Below are 13,173 nucleotides of genomic sequence, written 5' to 3'. Positions count from 1 at the left end.
TTAGGAGATTTTGAATGGATATTCAGAGAGAGTGGACCAATCTATTCATAAACAAAACACCTTCAGCCCCCACAGCTGATGGGATTAAGAATGTACATTTCCCCCACCCAAATTCTAAGGACAGGACATGATCTTTAGGACATAATAGGATTAACCCACCACCATTGACACAAGGCTCACTATACTGCACAATCCCCTAGAGCAGGAGTGTCAAACTGCCAGCCCATGGGCCGGATGCATCATACTGAAACTGCACCCACCCCATTACCGGCAATAGCAAAAAAGTCATGATATGTCTCAACACATCACGTGATGTTGCGAGTTTGACACCCCTGCCCTAGTGCATCTCAATCAAAAGGCATAAAAACCTACCCATTCTCAACTCCATTTTGTCAGCTGTCCCAGAACTCCATGCTGTTGCAGGTTCTGCTCATCAATAAACAGAAACCTTCTTTCCTAAGCAGCCTCTATTTTATTTCCAGCAACTTAGCCTCCATTTTATTGCCAGTGTCTTACTCCCGGTTTGGAATTGAACCTGATTTTTTTTCAATAATTATTTATTATACCATAGATTTGATGAATAAAAAAAAATAAAAAGCATCATAAGATATTATGAGAAGGAAACAGTCTTTGACAGATGATGTCTACTAATTTAAATTTTGCGCGTTGTTTTGAGTCCTTTTCCTGTATAATGAAGGATGGAATATAAATTAGCTAAATACATAACTTTGTAAATAAATTATTCTGAGTTCAAAATATGTTCCAGTATCCAAAAATATTTTAAAAGCTTGGCAAATACAGCTTGATATATTAAATTTATTGGGAAAATTCAGGTCTTTCAAGTTTTCAATATGTCTAAATTACTCAGTTTAATACATATATTTTCCTTTCCTTTCTCTGATTTTTAAGTTCATGATTAATTTTAAAATCTGAGAAATTTAACATGAGCATTAATGTTCATGATACTTCATGGTTAGATAGAAATCTCTGTTCACAGTGTCCCATAATTTAAATAGCTATTTCATTTTCAAGTGCTATACAATTATAAATAGTTCCAGAACTAGGCATTCACTGAACCATTTAATTTGTTATTTTTATCTGTTTCCTCAAGCAGGCATCTCCTTTGAATTTATGAAACTACATTAGAGCTGCTGGGGATGAAACTGTTTTCAGATAAATGAAGTATGGAATATGTTTTTGGACCATTTTCCAATAAGGAGAGAAAAGGAACTGTTTGCTAATATTTTAAGAAATTAGTTTAGATTCCTAAATACATTGTTCTGAATATTAGGTGAATAGAATGAAATGTAATAGCTACAAGATCTTATTATACTATGATTGATCAAACCTATGAACAGGAATATCCACTTTAGTAAAAACATAAACAAACCAGTAATTGAATATGTATAGCAAAAGAATTAGTGGAAAAAGAGCTGTTCATCCCTCTGATCCAATTATTTTAGCCTACCAGCTGCAACCATTGCTCTGTAACATAAATAAGTGTGTAGGAAGAAAGGAAACTGGCTCTTGATAATTTCAGGACAGGAAGCCAATTTTCATGTCCCGACAACATGTTTCCTGATGAGCTTTCCACTGAAACAAGCAGAAAAACAATTTCTTATGAAACACTACATCTTCCACATTTAAAATAAAATCAGGGATGGGGGAAAGTCTTGTCTCATTTGCATGGTTAATGAAAATTTACCCAATTCATATTTTTAACTTATGTCTAACTATGATTTATTTTAAAACATCGGAGATTTTTTTGAAATTTATAATCTGCTTCATAGTCTGAATTCAATTTCTTGGTGATTAGGATGTGAGAGTCACAATTGGGCTGGACAAAAACTTCCCATAGGAGACAGCATCTACCTGCTGATCAAAGAGAAGCTATGAGTTCAGGAGGATCTTCTCAGACAAAATGGCATCACATTCAGAGCTATCTCAGGAGCCAATGCTATGCCAGCTGATTTCTGACTCAACACAAATTCCATTTTGATAATGTGGAGTCTGAACTTATCTCATTCTCTCCACTCCTTCTTGGCATTGCTTCAGTTTCCTCCTCTGGCTTCTTTCATAGCAAAAGGCGGCTTCTGTGGATGTGGTGTGCATGCCAGGAAACCTCTTCCAGCAACTGGAAATGCTGGAGGAAACCATCATAAGGATAATGAGCTGGACCATCACAAAAACAAAGCAAATAAATGGAAGTATGCAAATTATGCGTTATATGCACAGCTTCCAACTTCAGTATTCTTACATCTTGGCAGGGAGATCAATGAATTCTAACTTCTTTAAACAAATGAAGTAAAATGTATTTTTCACCAAGCACCTCCATAAGTATTTGAGGGTATGATTGATGATGACTTACTGATTCAAACAAAAACAAAAGTAACTTAAATAAAGTGTTATGGAGAACGCAATTTAAAAAGTCATTTTCTTAATCATTGAGTCAACATAATTCTATGCCTGATGGAACATACACAAGCAATCTCAAATTTTTCATCAGGCATCAAATTATGTTGATAACTGTATGTATACAATTATACATATACATATATTTATATAACCCCCCCCTCTATATATATATATCTTTGGTTATTTGGGTTTTCTTCTGCGTCAAATTGGAAGTGTCTTGGTGATGTTTCAACGAAGTCTCATTCGTCATCTTCAGGCTGGTGTTTTCGGCTTCGTGCTTCTAGGAGCAGTGTGTGATTGTAGCTGTTTCTTCCTTTTAACTGCCAGTGGGGGTATGTGGTTATTTATTTCTCCAGAAGATCAATTCATAATGAAATTGTACAAGCTTTTTACAAACAGAGATTTCAAATTGCAGCTCAAGATGTCATAATTTTAAAAGAAATATCTCTAAAAATTTTAAGAAAAAGAAAAGAATTTGCTTTTTTATCTGAGGAGCTTAAATGTCATCAAATTCAGTTCAGATGGGAGATTCCAGCTGGGATAGTGGTGAATCATGCAGGAACGCGTTATAGATTAAATACAGTTTTAAAGGCAAAAGATCTTTATTCCTCCATTCTGAAAGCAGGTTCGCCCTTATCTCCGCAAGCTAGTAAAACTGAAGAAGAGCAAACAACTGGAGGTGCGACTTCACTGATTGTTAGAGAATCACAAGTGGAACCTGCTGTACAGAGTCTGGAGATAAAAGAACAAAGGATGACTCGTGCTGCGCATAAACGTAGAGAAAAAGATCAGAAGCAGAAGACCAGTGAAATAACAGAAGGCTATTGCCATAGAGCCTGTGGGAGGAGCAAGACCAAAAAGATCCTCAACAGCTGATCTTCAAGTTATGGTTCAGAGGCTTCAAGCCACGAAAGATGGCAAAGTTTCTGACATGGAATGTTAATGGTCTGAACTCACCACAGAAAAGAAAAAAAGTATTTCACTATTTGAAACAACACAATAATGATGTAGTATGTTTGCAAGAGACTCATATAACTTTGAAGGACTCTAAATATTTGATAAATTCTTGTTTGGGATTGCATTTCATAGCTTCAGCTCCAGGGAAAAAAGGGGAAGCTGTAATTTATGTGAAAAAAACTTATTGGCTAAACTAATTGACTCTGATTCTCAAGGAAGATATGTCATTATTGATTTAGTACTACAAGGCAAGAAATTCCTTATTGTTGGATTATATGCTCCTAATCAGCAACAGAAACAATTTTATAAGTTTTTTCATGGAAAAATAACTCAGTTGGATTATAAATCTGTTATTTTGATGGGAGATTGGACTGGAGTTGTGGATTCAAGGAAGGATAAAAAGGTTCTTTTAAAACTTTTAATCAAACTAAATTACCCAAACCTTTTTTTGATATGAAAGATGGTCTGGAACTCATTGACATTTGGCAAGAAAGGAATTCAAATGACAAGAGACTTTACTTTTTATTCAGACAGACACCAATCATTTTCTAGAATTGATTTCTTTTTAATTACTACTGATCTTTTTTCCAGGATTAAAAAAGTCAAGATTTTTCCTAGGACATTGTCTGATCATAGTCCTTTGTGGTTGGAGCTATTTGTGGAAGATGGGAATAGAAGATCTTGGAGATTGAATGAAAATTTATTTATACAGGAGGAGCTTGTACAGAAATGTAGAGAATATTTGAAAGAATTTTTTGTTTTAAATATGAATAAGGGTACTTCAATGTCTATGGTTTGGGATGCTAGCAAAGCTTATATGAGGGGAATTTTGATTTATATGAATAATGATCTTAGGTCTAAATTGATACAAAAACGTAAAGAAATAGAAGAAGAGATTAAATTAAAAGAAAAGGCTTTTATTTTGAATCCAATGGATAATAAATTAAAGGCTTCTATAAATATGCTTAAGGTGCAATTTAATATGTTAATGGCAGACCAGGTTGCGACTAATTAGCGCTGTATGAGACATAATACCTTTTGCAATGCAAATAAACCTGGGAGGTGGTTGGCTTATCAATTACGTAAGAAACAGAAGGCAAGAATTATAGAGAAAGTAAAATATAAAGGTAGTAAGGTTTATCAACAGAATTTGATTAAAAAGAGTTTTTTAGATTTTTATAGAAAATTATATGCTAGCGATAATATACATGCTTTAGATGTAGAGAAGTATTTACAATCAGTACATTTTCCTAAACTTTCTAATGAACAACAAGATGTGATGAATTGTTTAATTACTTCAGAGAAAATTGGTTTAGCTATTAAGCAGTTAAAGGTGGGAAAGTCCCCAGGTACAGATGGACTAATGGTAAAGTATTATAAAATGTTATCTGAAGAGATGATAGAGCCATTAAAAGAACTTTTTAATAGTATTTTGCTGGGAGCTCCGGTTCCCCTTTCCTGGAGAAGGGCTTTTATATCATTGATCCCAAAGGAGGATCAAGATCTTACTGAACCTAAGAATTATAGACCTATATCTCTTTTAAATACAGATTATAAGATTTTTCCTAAAATCTTGGCAAATAGATTAATGCAAATTATGAAGGATTTAATTCATAGTGATCAGTCTGGATTTATAACAGGAAGATATATGAAATACAATGTAAGATAAATCATTAACTTAATTGAGTACTTGGATAAGAATAATCAGATCCCTGTGGCTTTTATATTTCTGGATGCTGAGAAAGCCTTTGATCAATTAGATTGGCAATTTTTATTTTTACTTATAGAGAAAATGAATTTTGGAGATAAGTTTTTATATGCTCTCAAGGCTCTATATCAACAACAGTCTGCTCAAATTATTATTAATGGGGGATTGACAGAGACTTTTAATATTGAAAAGGGTACAAGACAAGAAGTCCATTATCCCCATTGTTATTTGTTTTAACAATGGAGATTTTGTTAATTCAGATTCAAGAGTCAACTGTACTTAAGGGAATAAAAATAAACAAGAATGAGTATAGATTGAGAGCTTTTGTGGATGATTTGGTTTTAACTTTATTACAACCGACTCAATCGGTTAGTCATTTGTTGGAACTTATAACTCAATATGGGAAAGTCTCTGGTTTTAAAGTAAATAATAATAAGACTAAAATATTATCTAAGAATATGACTGAGAGGGAAAATGAAATTTTAGTTAAACTTACAGGTTTTCAGATAGTGAAAAAAGTTAAATATTTGGGAGTATATATAACTGCTTCTAATGGAAAATTATATAAGAATAATTATGAATTATTATAGACAAAAGTACAAAAGGATTTAAATGATTGGAAAAAATTACAACTGTCGTTGTTGGGGAGAATTTCAGCTGTAAAAATAAATGCTCTACCAAAATTTCTTTTTTTGTTTCAAATGATACCCATTTTAAAAAAAGATGCTAATTTGGATGAGTGGCAGAAGGGTATCAATAAATTTATATGGGCTGGGAAGAAATCAAGGGTGAAGTTTAAGATTTTGCAAGATGCTCGAGAAAGAGGAGGGCTTAAGGCACCTAACTTGAAATTATATTATGATGCAGCCACACTAACTTTGATAAGTGATTGGCTTAATCTAACAAACAAAAATATTCTTTCTCTTGAAGGGTGGGATTTATTATATGGTTGGCATGCATATTTAATTTTCAATAAGAAAGTAGATCGAGCTTTTAAATCGCATATTTTAAGAAATGCCTTACTTCGAGTTTGGAAGAAGTATTATTACAGGTTAAATTACAAAATACCTATTTGGGGGATTCCTGGACATGCAATTGAGGGGATTTCTAAGGGGATGAATTTTGAAAAAAATCTGTTTAAAGAATTACTTATTTGGTCAGTACTTATTTGCCAGTACTGACTGGCAATTAAAATCTTTAGATGTATTAAGGCAAGAAAATATTTTACAGTCATGGTTCCAGTATTTACAAATAGTGGATAGGTGGACTTTAGATAAGAAAGTAGGAATAACATTAGGAGATGAAATTTTGGTAATTCAGATTAAAGATCAGAATCAGGCTCACATAAAAAGAATTTATAATGCGTTAATAGAATTGGATTCGGAAACGGAATTGGTTAAAGATTGTATGGTTAAATGGGCTCAGAATATCCAGGAACCGATTTCATTGGATTTATGGGAGATAATTTGGATTAGAAATGTTAAATTTACACAGGCTCAAAATTTAAGGGAAACTTTTTACAAAATGTTTTATAGGTGGCATTTGGATCCTAAAAAGTTGTCTTGTATGTATCCTATTTTACAGCCTAAATGTTGGAGATGTAGTTCTGACGCAACTTATTTTCATGTTTGGTGGACTTGTAAAAATATTAAGGCTTTTTGGATTATGATTTGGTGGAACATTCAAAAGATTTTTAAAAGGAAGATAAAATTTACTCCTCAACTATTTTTACTAGGGATTTTGGAGGATTTTGATGTTAAAGAAACTATTTTAATGTTGAATCTAGTAACAGCAGCAAGGCTATTGGTAGGTCAATATTGGAAGAAAGATTCGTTGCCTACTATAGAAGAATGGACAATTAAGAAATGGCTAAAATTTCTGCTTATTTAAAGGATCATACACAAGAAAGATATATTATGATATGGAGAAGATGGATAGATTATATTCAGATTAAATATGGAACTAAAAGTTATTTTATGATTAAATTTTAAATAAATTTTAAATAAAAATTATTATTAATAGCATTTTATAATGGAAATTATTTAGTTTATTTACTGTTATTATGGTTCTTTATAATAATTGTTTTAAAATGGATTTGTTTATAATATTATGACATTAAGGTTTAAAGGGAGTTAAGGGTTAAGTATGAATTTAGTTATTGTATAATTTGTTAAATTTAATTAGATTTTGTTTAATATGTCTGTAATAACCCTGTACTCGGCTCTGGGAAGTGGGGGGGGTAGGGGCGTGGGGGTGAGTGGGTTTGTGGGTTTTAAATTTTTTTTGTTAATTGTCAATAAAACTTTTTCAATAAAAAAAAAGAGCCGTGGTAGCTCTTAATTCAGTATTAACAGGCTAATTCTGCTGACTGCTGGCTGCCAGCAGTTCAGCAGTTTGATTCTCACTGGCTTAAGCTTGACTTAACCTTCCATCCTTCTGATGTTGGTAAAGTGAGGACCCAGATTGTTGGGTGCAATATGCTGACTCTGTAAACTGCTTAGAGAGGGCTGTAAAGCACTATGAAGTGGTATATAAGTCTAAGTGCTATTGCTATTTGCATAAATCCATCTTATGTGCCAATTTTACCCCAATTTGGGGATTCAGAGGCCCTGCTCTTAGTCACCTATTCCTTGGTTACCTCCTGTTTGGATTGTTCAGTACTTTATATATGGGACTATCGTTGAAGATAACTTGGAAACTTTGGTTGAATACCAAATTCCTGACAATTCTTCTCTCATTAATACACTAAATATTTTTATAACTGCTTCATAGTCTAAGCCAGGGGTGTCAAACTGCTGGATGCATCATAGCGAAATCACGCCCACCCCATTGCCGGCAATGGCAAAAAAGTTGTGATATGTTGTGACACGTCACATGACGTTACAAGTTTGACACCCCTGGTCTAAGCTGTTCAGAAAGCAAGGAACCTGAATCTTAGTCAATAATTATTAATTAATAAATAATAATGCTTCTACCCCCTGTGTAATTTTCTTATTCCACAAATAAATCAGGACTTTGACAATATTATCCTTTTCATTATCTTGTACAGGGAGGAAACAAAGCTAAATATGGCAAAATTCATATTAAATTCTGGTGACTATCTCACTATTTTCTCCTTCCCTGTAATATGACTCATTTCTTCCTCCTTCTCTTCTTCCGAGGCCAATTTTTTTTCTTATTCTTATTATTTTAAATCTTGCCTACTTTCAATGTGTTGTATTTTACTTCATTGTATTTTGATGTTTTCTTATGAAGTTAATTTGTTTTGCTTTATATTACAGACAGTGGTGGGATTCAGCTGGTTCGCACCACTTCGGCATAACCGGTAGCTAATTTTTTGTTGCCCAGGCCCAGAATGGACTTCCGGAAGCGGCATCCACACAGAGAACTGGTTATTCACATATTTGAATCCCACCACTGATTACAGATCTGTATCCAACATAAAAATAACCTATAAAATACAGCTATTTTCATAACATAATTCAGAAGTCTTTTTTTTTTCTTACCCCAAATTGAGGATAATTAACTTATATATTCTCTACTTGGAATGCTTTCCAACAGATTTAAAATATTAAGTCTGTCTTCCCCTTTAACAGCTGCATAGGAAAGCAGACCTAAATTATGTTAACTGAAATCAATGCGTATATAGTATTTTCTTTGATGATATTGAATTTAAGATGCCCCCCCCATGATCTGCCCTAGAATAAAGGAAAAAAACCCGTTTTTCTGCCTCTAATTACTATATTTTTAGTGAGTCAGAGATGCTATTTTTATTCCAAAGTTTAAAACATTAGAGAAAAATATAATCTTCATTTCAAATAAATACATGTGTTAAATGATTTTATGTTAATTTTGCTTATATATTCTACCATGATTTTGATCTTTTGCCATGAGCTTATGGCATTGGTATACTCCCTGTTTCAAACAGTGTTCAAATGGAGTAAACTTTTTGTTCTGCTGAGAAATGCACATCGTATGACAAATTATGTATCAGCTAGGGAGCCACTGGCACGAACTATTTCAATTTCAGTTTCATCAGTACAGCAGAATTTCATGAAGCATACAGTTGTGAGTGGTGGATTTAGAAAGATGATAAATGAAGTCCAGATTTGGCCTTGGAATCAGTTTCCTTATAGCAGTGTTTCCCAAACTTGACAATTTTAAGGCATGTGGACTTCAACTCCCAGAATTCCACAGCCAGCATTGCTGGCTGTGGAATTCTGGGAGTTGAAGTCCACATGCCTTAAAATTGTCAAGTTTGGGAAACACTGCCTTATAGTCAATGGACCCAAAGCCCATTCAGAAGGATCCTTTTCACAACACATGAACCACACAACAGTCCACTGAAGTTTCACTTGCTCATCAGTTAGAGTCAGATGTTAGAACTTCACTCAAAACTGAAACTGCTTCCATGAGGAAAGTCTTCTAATAGCACCTCACAATTTTCATTCCTTTCTCTGGTCCCATTCACCCCATGGGAGGGAATGTCCAATCTATATCACCCATTACAAATGCTCCCAATATTTTCTGGATAAAGGCCAGGCGGGAGGAAGGATTATTGAAGAAAAAAGTTTGAAATAAAACAACCTACAACAAATTTTACCACAATGGAATATTTAATGGACCACCTTTCCCCAGTTAAGTCTACTGTCCCATTGGGTCTGGCAGGAGAGGCGATACAGGTCTTATTGATTAACAAGTGCCGTCTGGCCAGACTCGGGAGGAGAAATTTTTCTGTCATGATACCCGGTCTTTTGAACATTATCCCCCAAGAACTGAGATTGGGCCTGACCCGGCTGGCCTTCCAGAAGGCTCCAAAGACATGGCTCTCTCAACATGCCTGGGTAACTGGCTATTTAATAAATGAATAAATAAATAAATATGCATGACTCTAGCCTGCTAACAGCTGAATAAATAAATATTCTATGGCTTTGAAAATTAATGGTAAAAAAGTGTAATTTTTAAAGTACATTAAATAAATACAGGTAGTCCTCAGTTAATGACCATTCCTTCAGCAACCATTCGAAATTACAACGGTGCTGAACCAGGTGGACTTATGACTGGTCCTTAAAGTTGCAGCTGTTGTAGCATCCCAAGTGTCACGTGTTTTCTCAAAAATAAGACCTGGTCTTATTTTTTTGCCTTCAAAAGAGGCCTTATGTATTATTTTTGAGGGATGTCTTACCCGCTTACCTTAGGACTGCTGCAGAAAGGCCTTCCACACCCCAACACAGGATGCATCACCGCCTGACTTCTGTGGCCACTCACAGCAGGAGGCCATGTGGCACATTGCACTGGTGCTGCCACTCATGGCAGGAGGCCACATCGTACATCATGCCAGTGCCACCGCTTGCGGCAGAATGCCACATGGCATGTTGTTCCAGGGCATGCACAAGTGGCAGCACTGGAGCGAAATGCCACATGGCATCCTGCCACAAGTGGCAGCATCATTGCGACATGCCACATGGTGTCCTGCCACAAGTGGCTGCAGAAGAAGGATAGTGGTGCGACAGGTGTTGGGGGGTGGGTCCTGTGGCAGTCCTGAGGTAAGCTGGTGCTGGGTGCATCCTCCACCCCCATCCTAGCTGGATTTTTATGCATGCGCCTTGCCCCACCTCATACAACCAGATAGTGGGATGGAGTGGGCAGGGTCTTAACTAGGGCTTATTTGGGGGGGTAGGGCTTATATTAGGTGCACACGTAAAAATCAAGCTAGGACTTATTTTCAGGGAAACACGGTATGAAAATCGCAGCCTCACAGGATCCCATGGTCATGGGATCTCCATTTGCAACCTTCATTCTCATCTTCTGATAAGCAAAGTCAATGGGGAAGCTGGCAGAAGGTCACAAATGGTGATCATGTGACATGGAGCCTAACAACTGGATGGGATTTACTTAACAACTACAACTAAAACTGCAGAAAGTGCCATCATAAGTTGGTGCAGTTATGTGACATTGTGCTTTCTGATCTTATTATTTAGCAATGGAGTTCCTGGTCACAACTGCCATTGTTAATTGAGGACTTTACTTTTACATTACTTGACAAATAGCATAGTAAATGGTAAACAAAAGTGCCCTTTTCTTCCACAGGAACTTTTTATGCTCTTTTTTGGGGGGCGGAAACAGCCCCAAGTAGGACATAAATAACTTTTATCATAAAACAATTGTATTTATTGTTAGTACAAAAACAAAGTTTGCTCTTTAATGGAAAAGTGAAGTGCTTGGTTATTTACTATACATTTTCTGATTTATAAACATTTTCTTATCCTAACTTATTCAGCATCTCTCTAAACATATTCCTTATATTTGAACTTAATTATGAGTTCTTTACTAAGGTTTCTTACATCTCCAGCTAGCTATATCTAGTTCAGTTATGTCACAAGGAAGTTCCATGACTCAATTAACTCAAAGTCTCCTTTGGATAGTATTAATATTACTGTCATTTCTATGATTCTATTGTAATTGTTTGGATTCTGTTATAATCTCTATTGGAAGAGTTAAAGCTAGCAGGTCTTGTTATTCAATGCATGAAACCAAAGGAAGAGTAAGAACTCTGACCTAAGGATAGAAAGATATGGTATAAATTTAAATAACAAATAAAAAGAAACAAAATACTATTTTCTCTTACAGATGACTTTTGGAGTGGGATTTTTCTCCCACTCTAGGAGAGGAAATTCCAGGGAGAATTCTGAATTTAAAAAACATCTAATTGAAAACACATTTATTTTTAGAAACCAAATCTTACTGCCATGTGGTGGTTAGTTACAGACACTATGCCAATGCTAATTAGTTGGTTAAAATTAAGCTAGTAACTCCTTAAAGATTAATTTAAATTAAGGTGAAAAAGAAACTTACCTTAGCACAATGTGATTGGCATATCCTCTTGGTGTGATATATGGTATAAAAGTCAATGTTTTGCAGATATAATAAAATAAACGGGAGATGTTCCATTGACATGTGACAAATGAAAACTGTTTCCAGAGAAAACCTCTGTTGTTTCCATCTTTATTGTTCAAAAAGATAAGCAATGCATCTGAATTAGAAATAATAAAAGTCAGAAAATTAAATTTGCACTTTGGACTTTGAATCCAGAAAGAGGGCTTTTTCGGGCTAAACAGTTTGAGTGGGAAGAAAAATCCTTCAGAGACCCACACTACTTTAAACATATCTGTTCCCCCACCTCCAAAATTATATGAAATATAACTGATGTATCAAATATATCATGAAGGAACCTTGGAGTATATAAAGTACTTTAAAACCCTTCTAGTCTCTGGGCCCAATCGGTCAAATTTCAGGCTCAATTTTAGATAGATGATGCAGTTACTTCACAATATATAACTGTAGGAATCCTTCTGAATGGCGAATATGAAGTATCTGGCTAGTATAGTTAGCTGTTTTGGAGACGTCACACTTGAAGCACAATGAAGCACATATCACCTTGAACACTGAGCTGAAGAGCATGGTGTGTGTGTGTGTGTGTGTGTGTGTGTGTGTGTGTGTGTGTGTGTAGGAGGTGGTCTCCAATAATTTTCATTATTCATTCAATAATATCCATTCAGTCTGCCATTCTAACCCACTGTTTCCTCTCACTTAAAGGCATGACTAGGAACTGCTGCTTTATTCACCAAAATACTTTACTTATCTACCTTGAATTTGTATAAAGATGAAACTGTTTAGAAAAATATCTAGCTCTCAGCTCTTCTTTTGTCTTCAACTTTGAGCCTCTTCCTTTTTTTCAACTTCCTTTTGCCATTTATCCATTTTACAGAGGTTGACCTGCAGTAAATGACTCTTGAACTTCCAAAGAGCTGACTTTAACAAACTCAGAGAGAAACTAGGAAAGATCCCATGGATGAAAATCCTAAAGTGGAAAATAATCCAAGAAGCATGGGAATTCTCAAAAATGCAATCATAAAAGCCCATACCAGCACAATACCACTGAAAAAGAAAAACAAGAAATTTAAGAAGAAACCAGCATGGCTGCAGAAAGATCTTTCTGACAAACTGAAAGACAAAAAGGACAAATACAAAAAATGGAAAGAAGGGCACATAACTAAGGTTGATTATCAGCAGACAGCCAGAACATGTAAAGA

Source organism: Crotalus tigris, unplaced genomic scaffold (assembly GCF_016545835.1).
Source record: "Crotalus tigris isolate CLP2741 ecotype Arizona unplaced genomic scaffold, ASM1654583v1 scf7180000018436.2726382, whole genome shotgun sequence".
In the NCBI taxonomy this organism is placed as follows: domain Eukaryota; kingdom Metazoa; phylum Chordata; class Lepidosauria; order Squamata; family Viperidae; genus Crotalus; species Crotalus tigris.
The sequence above is the reverse complement of the archived record's forward strand: the minus strand, read 5'-3'. Positions refer to the sequence as shown.